The sequence below is a fragment of the Anopheles gambiae genome, chromosome 2, assembly GCF_943734735.2.
Source record: "Anopheles gambiae chromosome 2, idAnoGambNW_F1_1, whole genome shotgun sequence".
NCBI classification, from domain to species: Eukaryota; Metazoa; Arthropoda; class Insecta; order Diptera; family Culicidae; genus Anopheles; species Anopheles gambiae.
Genome location: NC_064601.1, coordinates 84,433,069 through 84,455,670, shown reverse-complemented (window position 1 = coordinate 84,455,670; position 22,602 = coordinate 84,433,069). Strand labels below are relative to the sequence as shown.

Here is a 22,602-nt window from a genome sequence, read left to right as displayed (position 1 = left end):
ATCGAGTCGCCCGGCTGTGCATCATCGCTCGAACGACGCCTGCCCCCCGAGAACCGGGTAGAACCGAACCGTTTGGGGCAGGAAAATCAAGTGCATTGCACCGGAATCACATTGAGCGTGTCCGGATGGGAAGGACCCATCTGGCAGGCTTGTTAACGGTGCGCTAGAAATGTGCTAATAAGACCGTTTTTCACGGCGCACATTGCATAACTAGCGACGCTTTGCACTGAAGATTGCATACATTGAGGCGGTTTATAGTTTTCTGCGCCGTCTAGACACTGTAGTATCCTTTTAGTAACCTCTTTAGTCCAGGCCAACCAGCGGAGCAGCGACACAAAACTGACAGCGAGAAAAGTGCATTACCGCGAGAGTAATCCCTACCAGCATCAGTCGAGAAGGTTCCAGCATGAAACTTCCGGCTGCATTCCCGTGCCGTGGAAGGAAAACTGCACCAATTTCCGCCTGGCGGAGTAGGATAGATATTCTTCCGGAATGGATGGGCGGAGTGGTGCGCGCGCGAGAAACACGTACCACGAAAGGTGCCTACAGGATTTATGATACTCTGCCCTTCACACTCCGTTCGCTGCCGTTTCCCATCCGGCGCTTAACGAATGGTTCCCGAAGGTGTGGAAGGTTTTATTTTATGGTATTATTTTCTCAGTTCCTCCCTTGCTTTTTCATACATTTTGAGAGCATTTTTACGACTTTTAATTGCAATAACGCGTCCAACCGAAATGGCATAAGCGTGCGCAGCCATGTGCAAGTCAGCACCACCAAGGGCGTGAAGATGAATTGGCAACGTGTTCGTTCTGTAGGGCATTTGGGGCAATGTTTTCGCCACCTTACGCCTCACTCCCGCGCCATCAGGACACTCAAACATAGCTCAAACAATGTTGCCGCCCGCACTTGCCCGACGATGGACGATGCAAACGAATGCAAATTGTGGCCCCCTTCATGGAAGTGGGACTCACCTGCAACAGCAGCAGCAACATCAGCAAACGACCGACCGGGTGCATGGAGATGTAAATTTTTAATGAAAACCTTACCACACTTGTCGCTCTCTCTGCTCGCATTCTCTATCGCTCGCTCTCGGGGTGGCTTAATTTGTATTAGCACGAGGCAGTAGCTCTGCCCCTACCGTGGCCATCATTATGATTAATCACAAACTGTTGCCAATTATGTAGATGCACCCGATGGACCGCGCCCATTCGCCCGGCCCAAGGGGCATCCGCATAAGCTACCAGTACATTGTTTCAGTGCTGGTAGCTGCCGGCGCGTGTTTCAATTGACACATGACAAATTTTTAATCAGCTCAATGGGATGATGTCACGTTTTTTTTATTATGCCTTTTCTTTTCCAAAGTCCTTCTCTTGTCCCCTTGTTCTTGAGCATTTGGGAGCAGATTAAAACGATGATGGTCGACGTGCTTATCGGACGAGCGGGGCGGAATACATTGCTTTTACGAAACAGATGGACCCCCGCCGACCTGGATGGGGGACTGGAATTCCGATTGGAGAAGGAAAAAAAAGAAGGCTCAATGAAAGGAAATCCCGACCCAGCAATCAACAGCAACCCCCGACAGCCATCGGCTTGTAATCGGCGTCTAGATGATGTAATGTGATGAAGCGGAAGTGTACCGAAGTTTGACCCGTTTCTTAAAACCGTCTTATAATCTGTTGGAAAAGCCCACCACCAACACTGACGACGAGAGCCGAAATCGTGACCAAAGCAATAACAACAACAAAACCCCTGTCCCGGGATAGGTCATTAGGGTGGCATCGTATCGCGGGCTTTGAGTAACCATTGAACGGTTGGGTTGGGTTTGAAATGGAAAGTTTAAGCCTTTTGCCCTATCGCCTACAAACGAGGGCGCGATCCTTCACCGTAGAGTCTCATCACTTTCCGTGCATTGGCTTCGTACGTGACTCATTGCTTTTGTAACACTTTTGATCCACTTTCCACTACTGGCCGGTTGGGTTGCTGGTGGCAGGAGACTAAGACTGGAGCGCCTTATGTCGTCCATTTGGTCGCTTTTATGGCTGTGGACAGCCCGGCCCTGCGCAGCGAACGTTTCTTTGATTCCCCTATAATTTACACCACTCAAGGCTCATTGACACACAATCCGGGACATTACGACAAATTACGGTTGGAGACGACGCTGTTAAAAGTGGGATAAAGGGGTCGTCGTTCAAGCTGCTCAAGAGTGTGTCCTCGTAATATCGTTCTTGGGCAAAAGTGTTACCAGAAAAATGGAATAAATTGTACTAGTTGATCCCTGCGTACTTAACCCCGTTCGGCGGTCGCTGGAGTTCATCCCGAACTCTGTGCACTGTGCAAGTCGGACACCCTTTCGACCCACCCTTGCTTAGCTGTGAGCTCCAATGGAGACAGTGTCGTACTACTTGGAGGTTGCTGACACGATGTCCTCGTTTTCCTTTTTTCTTCTCTTCAATCCACACTCCAACAACAAGGAGTTGGCTCCAAACCCAGGACGATTTGGCAGGAGCTGCAGATTGCTTTTGAAATCATTGATGCGCGTACTATTGAGCAACTCGCATTGATTGGTCGAGTAATCGTGTCAGGTTGAAAATAATCGCCTTCCCTTCGTAAACCGATGAACACCTCCTGGAGAAAAGTGCTCTATCGTCACTTCCGTGCGATGGTGAGATCGACGCAAACAGGATGCAACGGGAAGGCATGGAGCAGCCGATGGACACTTCTGGACACAAAAATGGAACAAACGGACAGGCGTCTGTACCAGCTTCGGTGTGGGATCGTTGCCTTCCGAGAGTGCGCGCACTGAACTGCACTGGACGCATCGATTTGTCAACAAGGACAAATGGGGACACATCCTACGGCGAACGCCAGGCTAACGAGTTCCACAGCAACGGCTCGGAGCCCTTATCGTGATACGGTAGCGTTGGCAAACTGGACATCGTCACGACATCGTTCCTGGATTTGCGTCTCTCTTTTGCCCCAATTAGGGTCACCGGTCCAATTGAGCGTGTGCAATAAATAATAGAGTGTTGGGCCACAGCTGTGCCACATGCCGGGAGCACTTGTTTGCAGTGCTAAATGGCTGTGCCTGAGATTTGTTCCATTATGCAAGGAGTTATTATGGGAAAAGGGTTTTTATTTTCGGATCAATTTTGATGGTAGAGAAATTCGAAAGATTGCTCAAACAAGAACGCTTCTGACATTATCTTAATGAATGCCAGTTACAAAGCAAAAGAACGAGTAGCAGTTCTGCAATTAAATCCATCCTCAAGAACCAGTTTTTTTGTATATGACACATTGCATTATTAACGCAAACCGAATCGTTCGGCTGGTTCCATTCCTTCCACTTGCTGGAGATTAGCACATCTTGTCTGCATCTGCTCGTTGCCTGAACCGCACAGAAAAGCCCACGCCATCCGGTGCGAACCGCTTAGCCTCAGCTGCTCCGATGGGATGCTGCGGTTGCTTTTATTAATTTTTGTCTTCACTAATTTCTTAGCACAGACCGTCGCGCGTGCCAGAACGAACTCGTTTCCGGCCGGTTTTGATCCATCGTGGGCGTGTGTATTTGCATGCTAATTTCTGCAACAACAACAAAAAAGCCTCAACCCACATTCAGGGTGGCACTGTGGTGAAGTTGGTAGACAGAGCTGCCATGTGCGCTGCCTGAGGGATTAAAAATAAAAGGGATTTTGAAAACCAATTATTTCTTGAATTGTTCAGGTTCATCGTCAATCGTCTTTTATCTTAATTTTCTGAAGAAGTTCCCTGTAGTTCTTTGCTATCATAAAGTGCACGCCGTACAGTTTTGCAACAAGTCAACCACCTCTAGCGCAATAACGACTGCACCCTTTCGACAGGCAATCTCTCGGGCCACCACCCTAGCTCGTCTCAATGTCTGGTGCGCGTCAGCTCGTCTCCAATTTATTGCGGTCGGTATCGTCCTCACCCATATCTTGTGTCCCCTTGTGAGGCACCCCTGCCGGGGGCAATGTGGCCGCACGGTCACAAGCACCATGCCTGCACCGGCACGAGGGACAGGCCGAAACATGACCCCGGGCCACGATCACGTTCCCTTATTTGCGGGCGGGTGTCCAGTGGCGGCCTGTCGAAAACGGATTCACTGCCACCGGTATTTGCACCGTTTGTGTCTCTGTGAGTGCTGTAAATCGAGCCCCTTTCGGAAGGATCACATCACCAACACACACACACTCAGACACACAGGAGACACACATTGGACTAATGATGATCTGGCAGAAAACCGAAACGGGACAGTTTTTGCATCGATTTCTTGCCCGGTTGAGTTGCCTATTTCATAGGGCCGTTTCTAATGCACATGGCTGCACACTGCCGAGCTACGACCTTCCCGTTGGCATGTGATGCGTTCGATGTGCGTGTATCGGAATGTGTGACTAAAGCAGGCCCGGTGGGTGGGGGAGGAGGGTTAGTGCAAAACCACAGCGCCAACACCGCACGTTCTAGCTTCCTGTGCTTGGTGCCGTGACCAGGAGAGATGACATAGCGCCGCAGCACAGCGCCCGGATCCAATTTCCTTTCGCACTTGCCTGTACAGGCCCCCGTAAATCCGAGCACCGAAGGGTTTTCTGATGAAGGGTGATGCAAAAAAGGGCATCCCTTCTCCACCAATGAATCCACCAGATTTTGCCTGCATATTGTACAGTTCTTGCCCGCGAGACACCAGCAAGACATGAAAAATCGACCTGTAATAGAAGAATGCGTGCCATGCAACAGCAGGGTGTTGCTTCCACTGTTACCACACACTCTTTCGCACTCACAGGTGTGCGTTATGTTGGCCTGCCTACCGTTATGCTCGAGCGCGCCCCGTCGGAAGCTTCCACCATTCCGAAAGCCATTGAGGGTAGACACACAGTGCACAGTTTTATGGTTATGGCCGCAGTTATAATTGGATTAGCCCGCACCAGCACCAGGAGTATTTTTACACAGCGACGCGCCACCTCAACGACGACGCGCGTTGCACTTGTTGGACACCCATGAGCCATGATGCTTTCACCCGCCAGAGCAATGACGTCCGTTCGTATAGAGGCGTACCAGCAAACCCCAATCGATAGAACCAATCGGGACGACAAAAAATACCGGCTGCACTTTTGCAGCACGCGTTGCATAACTGCTGTTGCATCCCGTTCCCTGGCTTCCAAAGACCCATTGGTGCAGCGAGTCCCAGGATGAGGCAGAATGGATGGATGTACCTCCTCCCCGGTGGTGGTGCTCTAATAGGAATTTTGCTGGGGTAAAAACATCCGAATGACGTCATTGCTCGTGGACGACGTCGTTCCCTCGGCTGTGTGTGTGTGGTGGCTATTTGTTTTTCCAGGGAGGGAGGTTGGGAGTTTGGAGCGCCAGAATGGATGGATCTCTGTGGCACAGAGTCTGGCGCACGAGAAAATCAGGTCACCGTGCTGGGGTGGGCCGGAGCGGACGAAGGATAATTTTCGCTGTCCCAGGGAGCGGCTGGGAGGTCCGGGGTGTCTCACTCCCAGCAGCCAATCGTTATCGCGTCGTCGTCATCCCACTCTCGGCTAGGTTTGGCCGAGGCGTCGAAAACGGAGTGGACGTGACAGGCAGAAGAAGGCACGACGCCAAAGGGGCAGGTTCGTCGCCGTGTTTGACAGCGTCGCTAGAGCACTCTCGCTGGTGAAGCTTTCAACTCTCTCTCACACATACACTCCTCTCTAGTAGCTCTTCAGTAAAGCAGCACTCTCTTGTGTGCCTGCCCTCGAACTCTCTCAATCTCGCAGAGAGACGCGCGTCCCAACAATGGGAGAGAGCTTTCGAATCTTCACTTTCGCTCGCCGCTTCGATCTGCCATTCTCAACTCACTCCGAAAGCTCGAGTGCTCGAGAAGAGGGCAGCCTCCGCCGCCACCAGCTGATTATCGGAAAAGGAGCCCTGTCTTGATGTTGGTACAAACCTCCCCGAGCCGTTGCTGGGCCTGTTGTTGTCACTTTCCACCTCCACTCGCGGTCGGTGCAGCTGCACCTGCCCATACACACACACACATTTGCACTTATCGTTTAGCTTCACTTTCCTTTAGCTCGCTGCGTCATTCATCGCACTTTCGCGCTCCCCTGGCCACTGCTTCCGGGATGATGCTGCTGACTCGCGGTTGTGGTTGTGCCATCGTCCACCATGAACACCCGTGTTGATGATAAGATATGTAACCCATGCACACACACGTCCTGCACCACCCGCCCCTTATCTGAGAAGACGTCCGCTGAAAGCAATTGCACAGAGGTTCTCTTCGCCTGCATGTTTCGATCTCGCATCGTCGTGCCTGTGGTACGTAGACAAAAGCGCAAAAAAGAAGCAGAAATTTGCATAGAAATCGCGAGCCTTGATGAGAGCGTGCCCACGTGAGCATGTGCATCGTGCGCGCTCGAGACTTCCGCATGCAAACGCCGCGATGTCTTCCCGAAATGCAAAAAAAACGATCGCTTTTACCCTCCGTCGAGATGGAAAGGGCAACCGGCCCTTTGGGTGTGGGACACAATCAAGCAAGGGCCCGACAAGCCGCATCGTTTGTTCCCACTGGGCGCCTGGGAAGCAGGTGAAATTGTCGACCGGCGAAGCCATGGGGTGTAGAGTTATGTGTTTGGCAAAGTGGCGAGTGTTCAGGTGCGATCACTTATTGTTTTAATGTCGGGTTTGTTTAATTCGTGCTGCAATTAATTGTGCACTGCTTCGGGGTTTTGTGTGCTACTGGAAAATGGTTGCAAAAGCAGTGGCAGAAGATTGCCAACGCCGAATGGGAAAACATTATGTCCGAGGTGTTTACTATTGTTTTTTTTGTTTTAATTGAATGGCAACAGATTTCATAACGTAATTGTAATTCGATCAGCTAAGAAAAGACATGCGGCATAAAACGAGTTGCACATAAATGAATAAACCTATGGAAATGTTTAAAAGCGAAATGAATTTGTTACGGGATGATCCTTTTAATTTCCACGTTGAGCGTGAAAGTTATAGTTTTATTGATCATTGAAGCCAGCATGGTTTCTCCCGCGTAGTTTAATTGAAATTCGCATAAAAAGCCAATGTCGATATGTTAGTTTTAAAACCATCCTCCTAACTACCGGTTTGATTCAAACTACGGACATTCAGCATATTTTTATTGAGTTTCTTCATATCCAGCTCCAGACGATGCCGGTGTTTTAATTTTACATAATTGACATAATGTACTAAAATCAATTAAAAATGTCTGACCCGCAGTAGGATCCCTTATATCATGGGAATAAATACTTTCTGTCGGCCAGTTGATTTAAACCGACTCCTGTGTATTGGTCTAGATTTTTTTTTCTGGTCTAGATGCATTGAAGTACATCGAAACCCATTGCAGAAGTAGATATCAACGTGATAACAACGGGGTTTTAAAGATATTGTGCTCTGAATAACATTAAAACGCGAAATACTGTGCGGAATTCAAAGCAAGATGTTTTATTATCTTGTTTTAAACTCCGGACAACCGAAGTAAATTGTGATAAATTGCACAAACTTTTTTTAGACAGTAATAGTAATAAGAAAACAGCGATATTCGAAGATAGATGTGACAAATGCCTTGATGGCTGTACGGGGAAGACCGTCGGTTCGTGTAGCAGTACTTCAGTTTAATGCAACTATGAGTACAAGATAAAAACTGAACCCATACCTAGTTCTCAATAAGACCGACCTCCTGTCGGTTTAGTAGAACACCACGGTTTAGTAGGACCTTTAGAATTGCGTGTCTGGACCTTAAAATTAGTTGAAAACTAGAAAAGGTGTAGTGTATGAAAGTGAAGATTTTTTTTACGAATTTTAGAGCCTATCCCAAGTTACTTAAATTACTAGAGGCTGGGGCCGTCCAGTGTACTTAAAATAAGCTTCGTTTGACAGCCTGGGGTGTTCAAAGTAACTTAGCAACTCTTATGCTTCAAATCCGCGGAAACACTCGTCGTATATTTCAGGCCTTGCAAAGTTCTTTGCAACTCTAACTTTCTCTTTATCAATTTCCATAGAAATCATCATTCATCATGGCTTCCAAAATCAGAACTAAGAACCCACCTGTAGTCTAACTTACCACCTTGAGCTATTCGGGATTTGAATCAAAACGTTTGTAATTTAAAACATGAGCTTGAAACTGTCCGGAATCAAATGAATGAATCAAAATATCGTTGCATTTTCATGAAATTTTGGAATGCTTTTCAGTAAAATTTTTGTAACCTTTATTTCTAAAATTAAGAAGGTTTATTTTCGTTTAGAGGATTATGCATATGCATGGACGACTAAATTTTAACTATTAAGAAAATATTACATGCGAAAAATACCTCAAGTGTCCGCAATTCGATGCAAAACGGTATTTCCTTAAACATGGTTTTTTATTCTTTATTTTGTCTTAGGATTTTGCGAGTTTGGGTTTTCCTCGCCCACGTTGCCCAAATTTCACTTTTATCAAACGGAATAAAAACACTTTCCCAAACACGGCGCACCTTACAGTTTCCATTTGGGTTGCCATTTGGATGCAGTTTTTTGCCCAAAGCCATATAGTGAGCTGGCAAAGTGTGTCCTATAAAACAATTTCGGAAGCAGACCTTTCCCACTCTCTAACGCAGCGACGTGAGAGATTAATGTGCTGCTGTTGCTGATTACTGCCAACCACCATCACCACCCTGAAGCAAACACACTCACGAAAATCAGAAACGAAACAGCGCTTTTTAGTGTATGTGAACCCTGCTTTTCATCCGTGTGAAGAGTGCGTGTACTACATTGCCAGCACGAAACGGCGCGCGAATTTTCCCTTTTTTTTTTGTTTTCCCAGCATATATTAAATGGTGACGATATTATGTAGGGTATGAGGTTGCCGAGAGAAGAGGTTTCACACACCCGCCATCACATCACACACATGGCTGGAATGAAATGACCCAGATCGAAAACTCGCAACCCGGCACCAGAACTCGAACGCATCGCTGCGACGAAAGTGCACACGAAAACAATTAGACGACGAACCTTAGCGCGCCGAGGAACGGCGGTCAGACCCCCATCCGAATCTATTACGATGCCAAATTACGACGAAAAGAAGCAACCGTTTCACGCAACGCAAACGGGAGGCACACATCTGGTACGGCCAAAGATCGGTTGGTGCGATATTGGTCCGTTTCAAGGTTTTGTGGCAATTCACCGCTTCACCGTTTCTGTCCATCTTCTGAGCCCATCACAGGATGTGCTTTTGGCTGGTGTTTCACTCACTCCCTCCTACCACATGTGTGTGCCCACTTTCGATCCTCGACAGTTTGTCGACATGACGCCTAATTATCTCGGTCGTTTTGGAGTCATCACGTTTTGGTGCGGCTGCGATGAGAAACGGTGACATTGACGCAGTGTTTTCTGTAAAGTCATGCCAGCGATTACACATGTTAATTTGAACGCATCACGTGCTGGAGAGTGAGATTGTCTGTGGGCACATTAAGAAGGGCTTCAAGGTCTGGCTTGTCTGCTGCTGCAGCTGCTGTTGTTGCTGATGCTTGCAAAAGATATTGCTCAAGTATATTGCTTGATTTGAGATGTTTTCAAAAGCACGACTTCATAATGGAAGACAACTGTAAATACTAGAATGAGGGTGTTCTGAGATATTACTGAGAGATCACGATCACGATGCAAAATTGATCGGAAGTTGGACAATTGGTACTTAATGTTAGAGCATCATTCGGGCATTTTTGAAACATAAAAATCTGTTAGCATATGTATTTATAGAGGAATTCACATATTTACACAAACGCATTTACCAGAGGTTAAGAAAGAGCATAATCAAGAAGATCATTTAGAGATCTTGGAGAAGTTAGAGTCTCTTAGACTACCAAACAGCTTCAGGCTCTAAAGAGTATATTTTCAGTAGCACAGTTAAGTCTACTTGGCGTTACCTCCCTCACGAACATGCCATATACAGTTTGCAATATTTATTGAGTACTACGTAGCCGGATAGTATTGATGTTTGTCTCGGATGTTTTCGTAATAAAATGTTGTTAAATTAAATACAACCACAATATTGTGTGGTTTCAAAAGCGGAATTTATTTTAAACAGTTCTTCAAAACCTGAAGGGAATCTTGCTCAATTACGATACCTAAGTGGAAACTATCAATGAATCATGTGAGTTAAATACAACTGTGATATCGTTTGCTTCACGATTTGCGAAATAAATAATGAAAAGTTATCACCATAAACTCTGAAGTGTAATTAACGTGACAGAAGCATAACTTAATATAAAATACAAGTCGTTGATATTAGAGTTATTCTAAACGGTTGGACACGTTCTCTATAACAGCAACTAAGAACTTCACGTACCTCTGTTATTTTAATCACTCCTTCGCTTCTTCTCTCTCTTTTCTTTGTAAATGAAATGTATCGCTCCTCTGAAATCTTCAATGACTCATCTGTCACCAGCCACAACATTATCGTTACTTTATTTTCGTATCAATTGTCACCCAGTTGCACAAGGCTTTGATCGCTAAAGTGGCTATAAACGATGCTCTTGGTCAAACGATTCCCACAAGAACATGCCGACGATCACGTACAAAACCCATGAATCGTCCCTCCATCAATCCCCCGGGGGGAATTCAAACGTGAATGAAATCACTTTTTTGTGTAATACAAACATTCCAAACTTCCGGAGCAGCCAAACAATCTCAATGGAAAGTGAGTGAACGATTGCAACTGCCAGCAAGGGGATCCCGCTCCCTCGATTTGGGAGCATCTTGCCGTGCGGGAGCAACAGACTTCCAAAAATAAACGCCTCGTCACATTTGTTTTCACTTCGAGCGCGGGCAGGGAGACAAACTTTCACGACAGGGAGAAAACTAACGCTCTTAAGATTAGAACCAGCTGTCTGTCGGTCGGGGCACCGTTGGGTTGGGCTACCCTTGGTCGCCCTTTATCCCGTTTTAAAAAGAGGGGGGTTGGGGGGGATGATGAGTTTGTACCTATCTCTAACACTCACTGGTGCACGCTCGAATTGAATTTCCATTCCCGCAACGTATCAGAATGGACCACCCGACTATGTCGCCGCCCAAGTGTATAGCCGAGCGGATGAGTTAAATCCTCCGATTAAACCTCCGACCGAAAAGTAAAAAAAAAGCGACAACCTCCGGCCATCAGCATGGCCTTTCGCTTCATTTAAGGGTCCCTCAGTGAGTAGAGTGTCGTCGCGGAGTATCGAATTTCTTTCAGATTGGCCTAATCTCAAACAACAGCAGGAAAATGGAGTTTTGGACACAGACACGCACACAAACACACCCAAGTCGACCTTCTTCCCAATAGGTTGGCACGGGTTTTGAAGTTTGGTCTGGTGTGAGTTTTTCGAATTTCCCTTTCTATTCCACGTTTGTTCTGTAATGCGATCTCGGGGGGAGTCATTAGAGCGGATCACCCTCATGATCAACCTATTGCTGGGTCGCTTAGTGTGCGGGTATTTTTGGCGGTTGGGGGTTGGCTAGTGAAAATACAGATCTCTGCGGAGCATTTTAGCTTTCGTAAACGTAAACAACAGCAAGTAGCGCTGTATCTCTTCGGTGCCGGTGTGTTTACGTCTCGGGCCGTTGTGACTGGGGGCTTTGCGTAAATTGCATTCCCATGTGCAGAATGCAGAAGTTCCAATTCCGCTGTAAAGGCCCGAAACATTGGTCGATGTGTGCTACTGGTGGTAGAGTAGATCGAAAGCAGATGGATGTCTGAGGGAAGCCAATGTTCACGATGATCGTAGATCGTGTCAGGTTGGAATTTAGAGCAATACATGCCGGTTGGTGTTAGGTTAGTGTTGGACCAAGCAGTGATGAACACATTCCTTTTGAAATATTCTGAGTATTTTGTTGGCAGCTTGTTGAACATACATTAGTAGCTTGTCACAATCGGATGTAGTAGCATTAGTAGTAGGTATGTGAGTCAACATTAAATGCTACAACATATCCAAAAAAAACCTATGAAAATGCAAACCATGTCCAAAGGGACCAGGATAGCACTGTTTCGCCTTTAATTGTTCTTCAACTAACCCAAGGAACGGTTCTGCAACTAATAAAACGTACACTCTAATCCTTTTTACCATCGACAATACCATTGTTTATCCCCTTTAAAAATGACGTAAATTACTTGTGCGTAACAACACGCGCCTAACACGGCTACCCTGTTGCTAGGCAATACGCAAACCACTGTTGCGCGCGTCCTTCGAAGCCCCTGAAGGTTTGCTCGCACAGTTCTCACACACACACACAACCACAAACAGTTCCTGGGCAGTAGTGGGGGGTGCAATAAATTGCACCCCGCGCCTTAGTCTTGGGCAGCTTGCCAGGAGCGGGCAGAACGAGCCCAATCCTCACCGACATTGGGGCACCCATAATGTCGATGGCTCGTTGGCGCCATCATCGCGTCCACACCGATCCTTTCCAGGCGATAACGTTCGCTTTTGCGAGAAAGTTTTGCCAATAATTGGCTAAAAGTATGCCTGCCGTTCGCCAACCCCTTTTGCATACTAGCGCAGGGGAGGGGGGGAGGGGCTAGCTGACGCAGACCTGTAATTCCTTACAGAATAGTAACCTCGTAAGGGTTACGGAACTCGCGATGGTTTCGTCGGACCTGTTGTGTGTGCGACGGGAGCACAGCTAAATCACGTTTTTGCACGTGCTGGGAGGGAACGGGTGCTTGCCGTCCGACAGGTTGGTGAAATAAGCACTGCCATAATGGTGCTTTGTAGGTTTTTCCTTTGTAAAGTTGTGTTTTTTTTTTCTTTTGTCACTGCGCCGTCATTGTCATTCGGTTGTCTCCAATCCGCTTACAATGTTACACCTGAAAGTGCTATTTATTATTGGTTGCTCCGTTTGCTGCTGGTACGTGACGAGAAGCAAGGAGCGGTGTTGAATTATTGTCACTTGGCAGGAAGCGGGAAGGGGGGGGGGGAGGGCAGCAAGCAAGTGCAGAAAAGTGTACGGCAACAAATCTGCAACGCTGGAATTCCAAAAGAAATGGCCCTTTTACGAATGAACGTAGAAGTTTTCCCAGGAGTCTTCGCTCTTTACTCGTCACAAAGTAAAAAAGTACCCTCCTCCCCCGTCGTGAATGATAGCTTTTCCTTTTCCTGGGAAGGGGGTGATGAAAAGTTTTTCCCTATCCTCCACTAAAATGACCAATCGCGTGCCTGGTTCTTGACTGCCATGCGGTTAGGCTTCGCCGGAACCAACTTCGATACCGATTTGGATCGTTCAATATGGACGGGAAAAACAATTTCCGTTTCTCGTCTCGGCAAAACCGATTCTCATGATGCAGTTGTTTGTTACATGTTTCCATCTTTCTTTCCCCGCTCTCCGTCTCTCTTTATCGCTTGCTTACTTATCTGTTTGTTCTGTTGCTGTTTTTTTTTTCAGCTTGACCCAACGTGTAGGCTACCGCCGTTCCGCTAGCGACCGTCCGGGCACCGGGTAAGTCATGTGCAGCGGTCGATCATGCAATCAACTTGAGCGTACGAAAGTTCGACCATTAAAGCGCCCGCCGGCAGCAACAAGGGTGGCACGGCCCTAGTCTACCGTCTAGAAAATACAGCCTTAAGCCTACTGGATCCTCTAACAAACGAAAAAAAAACGCGACACCGCCGGTGCAACCGACCATCGCTTCCGAGTGGAACTTTGATGTAAGTGCAATTTCCTTTACCAAAACGCACGCAATCGCGCACGGGGATGGGGAGGCAATCGCGTGCTTGTAATTGTGGCCTATCCAAGCATGGCTTTACCGCGGCACGGAAATGCGGGAATGGAGGTGGGGGGGACAATCCCAATGATTAGACGCTTAGCAAACGTCAATGCACTCCCAGGGCGGCCATTAAATTGGTTGGAAATAATAAACAACATGGCACCGCGAGACGCATCGCGATCTGAATGTTATGTGTTTTTTTTTTCTTTCAATCTAAAACACCAAAACACTCCCAATGGAGTAGCTCGTCTAATTGAAACAGTTGGAGATGATGGAGACGCTTTTAAAATGATTTATTTGCTGCGTCATTTGCATAGCTTTAGGCGCCGTTTCACGAATGGCCGAGGTACGTGTTATCTAATATCTTCATTAAATCATGCCACATCCTATCGTACCGTTTAATGATCCTCATCTCATTCCCCCATGCCCCCACCAATGCTTCCGCATTGGCCGGATATTGATTTGCGCTCGGTGGGCGGTGGGTTTTAATGCAGCCCACTGGCAGGCTCTTGCCAAACAGCCTCCTGTGACGCTCGTGCTGCTGCCTAGCGTCACCGATCCCGGGGTACACATTTATGCGCGTTTGTTTCCTTTTTTTATTGTTGTTTAGCGCAAAACATAAACGCATACACAATCCTCATCGCTCGTAAAGCGGGACGATGTAATGATGCCACACATAAAAGTGTCCTGCATCGGGAGTGTACAACCGCGAACAACCGAAGACTTTATTTGTGCGAGCGTACGCTGTGGAATGAGAACTCACGCATCCATCACCGTTTTGAAATGGACCGTCATTCTTCTCTCCATTTTGTTTTGCCATCAAAAAAGAAGAAAAAAAGAGCCAAAATCCGTGATTTGGCGCCAAAAATAGAATAATCAATTCCGTCCAACCCACGCCACAGAACGAAGCGCGGTACGTCGTCGGGATTGATGGATGGTAATCGAAATCCGCGCACAGTGCGGAAGCAGCAAAAGGCCAACCATCGTTTGGAGTTGGAGCAGATTGTGTTTGTGGGCCGTTTTTTTCTTCTTCTTCTTCTTTTCCTCCCCACCATCAGCTGTGCGCTAACCTTTAGCTCATCAAATAACAAAGTTCTCGGCTTTAATTGGTGCCAAACGGTATGACCTTTAACCTTCCCGTTGCGGGCACCATTGCTTCTGGATGACTTCTGGCCAGCTGCAAACCGGTGTGTCAGCGTCCTTGGTGAATTCATGTGCTGGAAAAGAATGTCCATTCTATGTTGAGCCATGAGGGAGAGAGCGAAGGCGCAAAAATGCCAATCAAACCAAAAGGAAAGAATACTTTCCCCAATAGCTTATCGCAATGAGAAAGATAGAGAGAGAGAAAGAGAGAGATTGAGAGAGAGAAACAGAGAGAGAGAGAGTGAGAGAAAATATATGTGTTTATGGAACAGTTAAAAATGTCAGCTTGGTTGTGTGTAAATAAAGCACTCCCACACCGGAAATGACGATGTCGGTGGGCTGAAACTTTACCAAAAACAATAAATCATAATCTTTTTTTTTATTATTACTCCACGACCAGTCGAGAGCACGAGTTGTGAATTGTTATTAGTGGCAAAGGAATAAGTTTGCATGTGGGGTACCACCACCACCACCTTCGCCATTCCGTTACAAAACCAATGGTTGGCATGCGCCACCAAACCCTCCAATGGAATGGTAAATTAAAACAAGGGACGCGAACAATGCAAGAGATCATGAAAAATGTGCCACAAATTATCATTTAACACTGAAAGTTCGGTACACATTGTGCTTCATATTGAGCATGTCGTGCTCTGTGAATGTGTGTGTGTGTGTGTGCCACCATCCCGAAACAGACACACACACACATATATAAAACTCGAACAGAAAGTTCGTTTGCGATTGTGTGCCAGGAAAAGGTCAAAGGTTGACTGTCTGTGAGCGGCTCCTGCTGAACGCAAAGCGGCGCCCGAATGGTAGGCAAACCCGCACCGCACAATCGTGCGATTGTCGAAAGAGGCAGGAGACGTGTAAAAGGATTTCTCCACCAGGATCTTCCCCAAGGCACGGTGTGACCTTCAATTCGGACTTCAATGAGTTGTAGAGTGAAGGGGGGGGGGGGGGGGGGGTGTTAGCAGGTACAGGCAGGTCGCTTTATCGGTCGGTCGATGCAGGAGTCCTTCCAGCGCGTACTTCCAGGCGCACCGCCACTGTAACACAATGAATTTTCACCAATCGATTGGAAGGGGGAGAAACAACAACCAAAACAGACGCGCACACACACACTGTAAGAAGCAGCTCGAACTTTAACCTTCTCGCAGGCATGGGTCGGCTGGAAGGCCACCGGCAGAGCAATAATATTACTTCAGCCAAATCAGCTCGAAATTCACTCCGATCGATTTGGTGCCCATAATTCCTTGCGTTTGTTTTATGATTTCCACCAATCGGCCGCGCTAGACAGGGAAGCGTTACAATAAATGATGGACTAAAGTGATGCGAGTCGACCTTTTACCGGGGCGGGGATTGGAGGCCACCTTAAACTGTCTTATGCAATCGCAAACACTTTCGCTATCAGACCACACAAACCGGCCACCTCTGCTTTGGAGAGCTCTTTCGATCGTTTTAGGGGCCACTTTTCAAAGATAGACAGCACACACAAAAAACTTGACCCTCTAAAGGAAAGTGAACCGTCCGGATTAGAGGCTCGCTTCCACCCTTTCCGGCAATCCAGAAAGCCGTTTGGCGCCACACCGTGCCGTTTTGGGCCGTTTGATATAATTTGTTCAAAATTTTATTTTCACCCCACCTCGCCATGCCTTCGCGTCAGCCACGTGGAACAACGTGCCCTTACGGGGGAAAAAAGGTTACGAAAACGGCTTTCCTGCCAACCTGGACCTGGCGCAAAGTTCCGCGTCGTGCTTCGCTGATCCGCTGGCAGCCAAACAGGTTCCCCGTATGTGTGTGCATACTATCACGGCCAAGGTAGTTGGCGAACATACTGCTCGGTAATAAGGAAGCTAAAGACATGCTTTCGTTCCCCTCCTGCTGCACCACGGCTCAAGACACCGATAGACCGATTGGCAAACTTTCACCGAGTGGCGTGTTTGCGCTGTACAGCTGTTGCATTCGATGCATCTTCGGCGGGGTATCAAGTGACACCTTCAATCAGCTATTGCACCACGGCATGCAAAGACGCCGAGCGTACCCGAGGTACGACCTAGTTGTGAGCGCGTAGGTCTCAATCATTCCGTGATCTTTCTAAAACGGTTCGCCCGACTAAAGACACTTCTTGCGAGTACTGCAGCCTGCCAATTGGGCGAAGATCAACCAGGTCCAAACGATTGCGCTTCAGCCTTCCTAGAGAGGATTCGGCACGAGGTGTTATGACCGTCCGTTTTCGTCTTTTCATCGGTTTCGTTAAGTTCGTAATTTCGACACCGCCGTGGAACGGCATGACTCGCAGCAGAAGCGAACTGAACCGGCAGCGACGACTCCGAAAAGGAGGAGCCAGCTCAATCGTTTGGATAATTGGAACCGTTTTGCCGATTACATGATCGATTTATCGCCATGGTTCAAACTGGACCACCGAAGCATGATTCCGGAACCGATCGGTTGGCGGTTGGTGTGCAGTCGTGCAGTTTGTTTGCCTCGTGCTGAGGTAATTCCGAGTCAGTGTGTCACAGTGGGTCGGTTATGCTAATGGGCGGATGACCCAAAACGATCTGCATTCTGGTGTGTTGGTCAAGCAACCCGGCAGAACCCAAAAGCGGGATAAAAGATCGCAAACATTTACCATTCCCACAGTGGTCTGGCATGGGCGCGTACTCGTTCTCCCGCTGTTATGTCATCTTAAAGATCGCCCGTTGCGTGGTCTGGTGATTAGCATGTGTGCCTTTTTTACCCAAGGCGTCCTCAAAAGCGAAGTCATGCTGGCCAACAGAGCAAGCTGCATCACACATGTGCACTGTTGACTTTGTTTTGCGTTCTGTTTGCTTGAATCCAGAAATCGTCCGTCCGGACCGATGTGTCACCCGATGGTTGTGGGACTACCCGTCGAGCTATCTCCTTTTGGTACTATCGTAGCTGTATACGCTTCGTTCGCCATTGGCGATATCAGTTGTCAAATTTTATGTCCCAAAGCACCCATCCCGCACCATTGCGAGTTGCGCTTCGGTGCAGTTTGCTGATAATGTAAACATAAAATTCCAACCAACCCAAAAAAAACACACACACGACCCGATCTTTCACGGTGGCAAAGCGTTCAGACTGCTCCTATCGCCTCGCAAAAGCGTTCCGTTCTGCACATGGCGACGAAAAAACGGAAACGCTCAAGATATGCGCTTCTTGGGTGTTCGAGCGATGTTTGTTTGCACAGCGAAAGGATCGTTCGGCAGTGTGTCCCGCACTCCATCACCACCACCATCTGGATCCGATGTGCACAACCGAATGGTTTCGATCGATACGAAAATATAATGGATATGATGTAGCCTTCAGCAAACTATGCTAAACAAACATGTCTTCATCAATGGACGCGAGAGACGCGATCTGCATCTGCCGTCTGGGGGCCCGGTAACCTACTTGTTTGGGATCATCTTTGATCTGGCGGACGTCCGAGGCCGTGAGTTGTTGTTTCTGGTCGGTGCGTTTCCTTAAATTGTGTTCATAGCGCATTCGGATGTGTTAGGGCTGGGGGCATCAATTGGGTCATTCGGGTTGGGTGGACGGGCGCAGATCGCGTGCTAGTGTCGTTGCACCACGCTGAGTGATAAATGATGTCCCTCCGCAATTGAGGACACACCGACTACACTGGAGTGGATGGAAGCGCGTGAACTTCTCGCTTTGGAAGACGCGTCGAGTTCTGGTCGAGTTGAAAGGGAAAACAGGTTAGCTTCTGCACTCCGGTGACGTTTACACCCAACTCAACTCTTTGAGCACCATTTTATAACGCTATTTAATGAACAGACGGAGTTCGCTAGGGTTCCTAAGAAGCAGATTTTGCTAAACAGACGCAGGTTACGCTCCTTTCACCTTCGCCGCATGGCTGATGATGGCCATCCTTGCTCCATCGTGCAGAGGGTTGCGATTGACGGTAAAGGCAAATGTTTATTCGTGCCGATTTGCCATAAATCGCCGCAACACCCGACTCGCCTAAACTGCACATCACAGCTGCAGGAGCGTGTGGTTCCACGACGGCATGACACGACCGATCCCAGTTGCTTTCCGTCGATCTCGGCATTAAACTAACAGTGCGACCTCTGGTGTCGTTTAGGTGCCATAGACGCTGAGTTTGAGCCTTTTTTCTTTTTTATTTTAAACACCATTCCTTACCTACGCGAAGGTGCAAACGGTGCAATCGTTGAGTGCCTTCGTGGTGGGATGATTTTTGTGTGTGTGGAAGAGTTTTGGTGTCGATTAGATAGTTGAAATGGTTGTTCGCTAGTGGTGCTCATTCGCTCGTATGCCATTCGCCCGACCGTCGTCTAAGGTGGGCGGGTGTTCGTTAAAATCACGATAAACGATCGGGGAGGACCAGGCCAGTAATTAGCTAATTAGTTCGTTCGGTGGTGGACTACGTCCCCGAAGCTTGCGCACAGTTTCTTTAACGAGTTTGCTGTTACTTGGGGAGCTGAGTTTCTTTTCATTGTATTTTTTCAAACGTTTCTTGGACTACACCACATTGATTGTGAAGTAATTAGTTGAGCTTTAGTCCGACTTTGAAAACGTTGTAGTCGGGCTTATAGTTTTGTTTTATATTAGTTTTCATAATATTTATTTGATCTTCAAAAGTTTGGGTTCAGCTACATCATAATTTGAACCTTTCTCTTGACGCTGTTGGGAATTGTCATCATTTAAATTGCGCTGTTTAGATTCAATTAATCCTTGGACCAAAATGCATTATGCAAGTACAGTATGACCTTAAACCATACAAAATTTGCGCTTAATTTAACGCTCACAGGCACATCATAAATGACAACTCAAACAGTTCATACGTTAACCTACTCTCGAAACCGCAACGAGCAACAACAAAAACATCACCCAAAAAACTCGATAACGTGTAGCGGTTTCTGGATGGGATCATTAAAAAGTCATGAAGTTTTAAATTTGGCAACGAAACCCTGCCCATCGGCTCGGAACGAAACCGAAAACCGTAAAGCTCCAGTTACCCCTAGCTGTGTGTATGTGCGTGTCTGTGTGTTTTTTGTTTTTTGTTACATTTTTACCACGCAAGATGAAGAGCCAGCTCTCCTGACCTCATTAAGCTGGAAATCGTATGCTCTTGTGAAGAAGGCACATGTCACCGTCTCCCCTTCAGGTCCGACAGCGAGTTAAGAATCTATTGCCTGCTGTTTTTGCTGTTGTTTCCTTTGGTTGCTTCGTTTTCTGCCTTAGAACGGTTCACCTACTTGTCGCCGGTGATGCGTAAATCAATCACGTGAACCTCCCAAAGTGACACGTTGCATGTAGAAACGGTAGTGCGGTTCCGTCTGTTTGTCACGAATCGAGCCGCATAGAAAAGCAATAGAACTAGACGAGCACACACATACACACCCATGCGTGCTCTGCACCGTTTCTGATTGCATCTGTGGCAAAGCAGCGGTTTTTGACGAACACGTGCCCACGTGCGCAAAGGGGAATGCCTCGTGACACACACCCAACCGGGCACAGCGCTTGTGAATACCGGTTTCCCCGCGCGGGCACTGGCCAGAACGCAGGCAACATCAAATTATTCTGTTTTGCTGTCTTGTTGTCGCCCGCAGTCAGCCCACTTTCTCGGAGCGAGCTAGAAAGGTCTGTGTCCTCGAGCGTTAAAACGGGGTCGGATCATCTTCCTGCCTGTTACGACAGCCAGCTTCCAGTCCCGAAAGTGTTGTTGTTTTTGAATGGATGCAATCGTAGAGATAGTGGTGCACGACACGGGGATGCGTAAGCATCCGCCTCTATTTGTTGTCACGTTTGTTTCGTCCATAAACCGCCATTAGGGAGCGAATTGTTAATGAATGTTTCTGTTTTCGGTTTTCCCTTTCCCATCCTTTTCCGAATGTTTCCAGAGCGGTATTAAATGATCGTGCATCAAAATTTATCTTGTTTCAAATGCTAATGCGATGTGCTTGTGCAATAATTTATAGCTGTTTGTGTTTTGGCCGGATCGTAAGAATCGCTTCAATATTTGGCATTTTGATTTAAACGAGGCTGGAGGCGAGATAGAAGCAGGACGAATCCCGCTGCTGTATGTATTTGAAGTGGAAACAATATTTGAAGATTTAAATACATCTTAAGAGGGGCATGATTTCGCAGAATCTTTTCTATGAATTACTACAAAAACAAGCATCTAGATAACTTCAGATAAAATCAATCCTACAAACCCATATTCTTCAATAGTCTCTATGCCAAAATCTATTACCTTCAGAGAGCAAACATCGTAATAGAAGATACCCAAAAAAATATCATAGCTCTTACACCACCAGAGTACTTTCCTCTCCTATCCATATTGCTCCCTAGCACCAAGAGCAAGAATATATCCAATCCAGTCAGAATTTGGAGTAAGATACACCTCTAGTACAGCAGACTGGCAGCTGGATCGCCGGCGGCATAGTCTGGAAGCACCCAGATGTGACCACCAGACCAAGGGGATAGAGGGAGCGAACAAAGAACCTTTCGGAAATGAGGAGCCTCAGCTCCTGTCGGTATGGGACGAATTGTGAAACGGCTTTTTTTCCTCCGAGTTCCTAATATTACTCATTTCCATTTATGAACCCATAGCGCATCACCTTTCTACGACCTCTCTTCAGACGGCCATAGCCGAACAAAAGGCGGCGGCCCAGCAGACATGGAATTGTTCATTTACGATCCCTGCGCGTTGCCACCACGGGTTACCGTTTGGCTGTTGTTCGTCCTGGCGCTGCCAGATTCCTGAGCTTTTCACTCCACTCCACCCCATTTCTCCCTGCTTCCTTCTCCATGCTTAGCGACGGTAAGCATCTGCTCGTAACTGACACGTAACCTTCACAAAAAGAGAGCAATCACACACACAGGTGAGAACCAGCGGTTGGTGGGTTGGACAGGAGAAGGGTATAGAAGCGGCCAAATGGAAAGAACCAAACAACAACAACAACGTAAGACTTTCATCTAGTGCTCCCGGGGTAGTGGCTCTTGCGCTGGCCCAAGTGCTGGCTTATTATAAAAGATGTACAGCGAGCAAAGGGTACGTACTGTAAAAGTGAAGCAAACGAAGAGAGGCAAAAACAGGCAGCAAAAAAACACAGAAATAATCATAAAAGAACTAACAGACGTACGCAACTAACTGGCGTATGTGCGGTACCGGTGTTCTCAAGTGCAAAAGCATAAAAAATAAGGAACATCCACAACAACAAGTTTCACAGTGCCTTGTGTGGCAGGATATGTTGTAAACCTGTAGGCAGAAAGCAGCGAGAGTAGAGAAGAAGAAAAAAGCACCATCTAAAGGAGTGATGAAAGTGAACCAGTTATGGAGTGGAAGGGGAAGAGGAAAGAAGAGTAAACAGAGAACCGACGACGGCCCTGCAAATGGAAGAACATCAACCGAGATAGAGCATCTTCGCTATTCAACAAAACGCACAATAATATGCGCACGCGATGATGGGCTCGCCGCGTACACCCGCGATTGCACTCGCGCATCGTAGGGTAAGCGTGTTGGTAGAGGGGGTGGTGTATGATGAAAGGGAATGCTGCCCCGCACTATCAGCGAGGTGCGTTCCATCACACAACGGTGTGCTGCAGCAATGCACACCGCGGTGCTAGAGATGGTAGCCGAGCCAATGATAATAACCTAGTGGACGCACTACGGCTTCTCGGTCGCAAACCGAGGCGCTTCTACGGTTGGCAGGATAACACGTGTACAATTTGTATTG

At 47.4% G+C, this 22,602-nt stretch overlaps 1 protein-coding gene across 3 annotated transcripts in view; it reads left to right on the top strand.

Moving 5' to 3' along the window:
* LOC5667157 (homeotic protein female sterile) overlaps positions 1 to 22,602 on the top strand; it is a 61,531-nt gene that overhangs the window by 11,689 nt on the left and 27,240 nt on the right. Inside the window, exon 2 of one of the 3 annotated variants that reach the window (XM_061645908.1) lies at positions 13,414 to 13,467. The exons of 1 other annotated variant lie outside the window; for it this stretch is intronic. The gene's annotated coding sequence lies outside the window, so the exon portion shown is untranslated. One more of the 3 variants, XM_061645907.1, reaches the window with a different exon arrangement.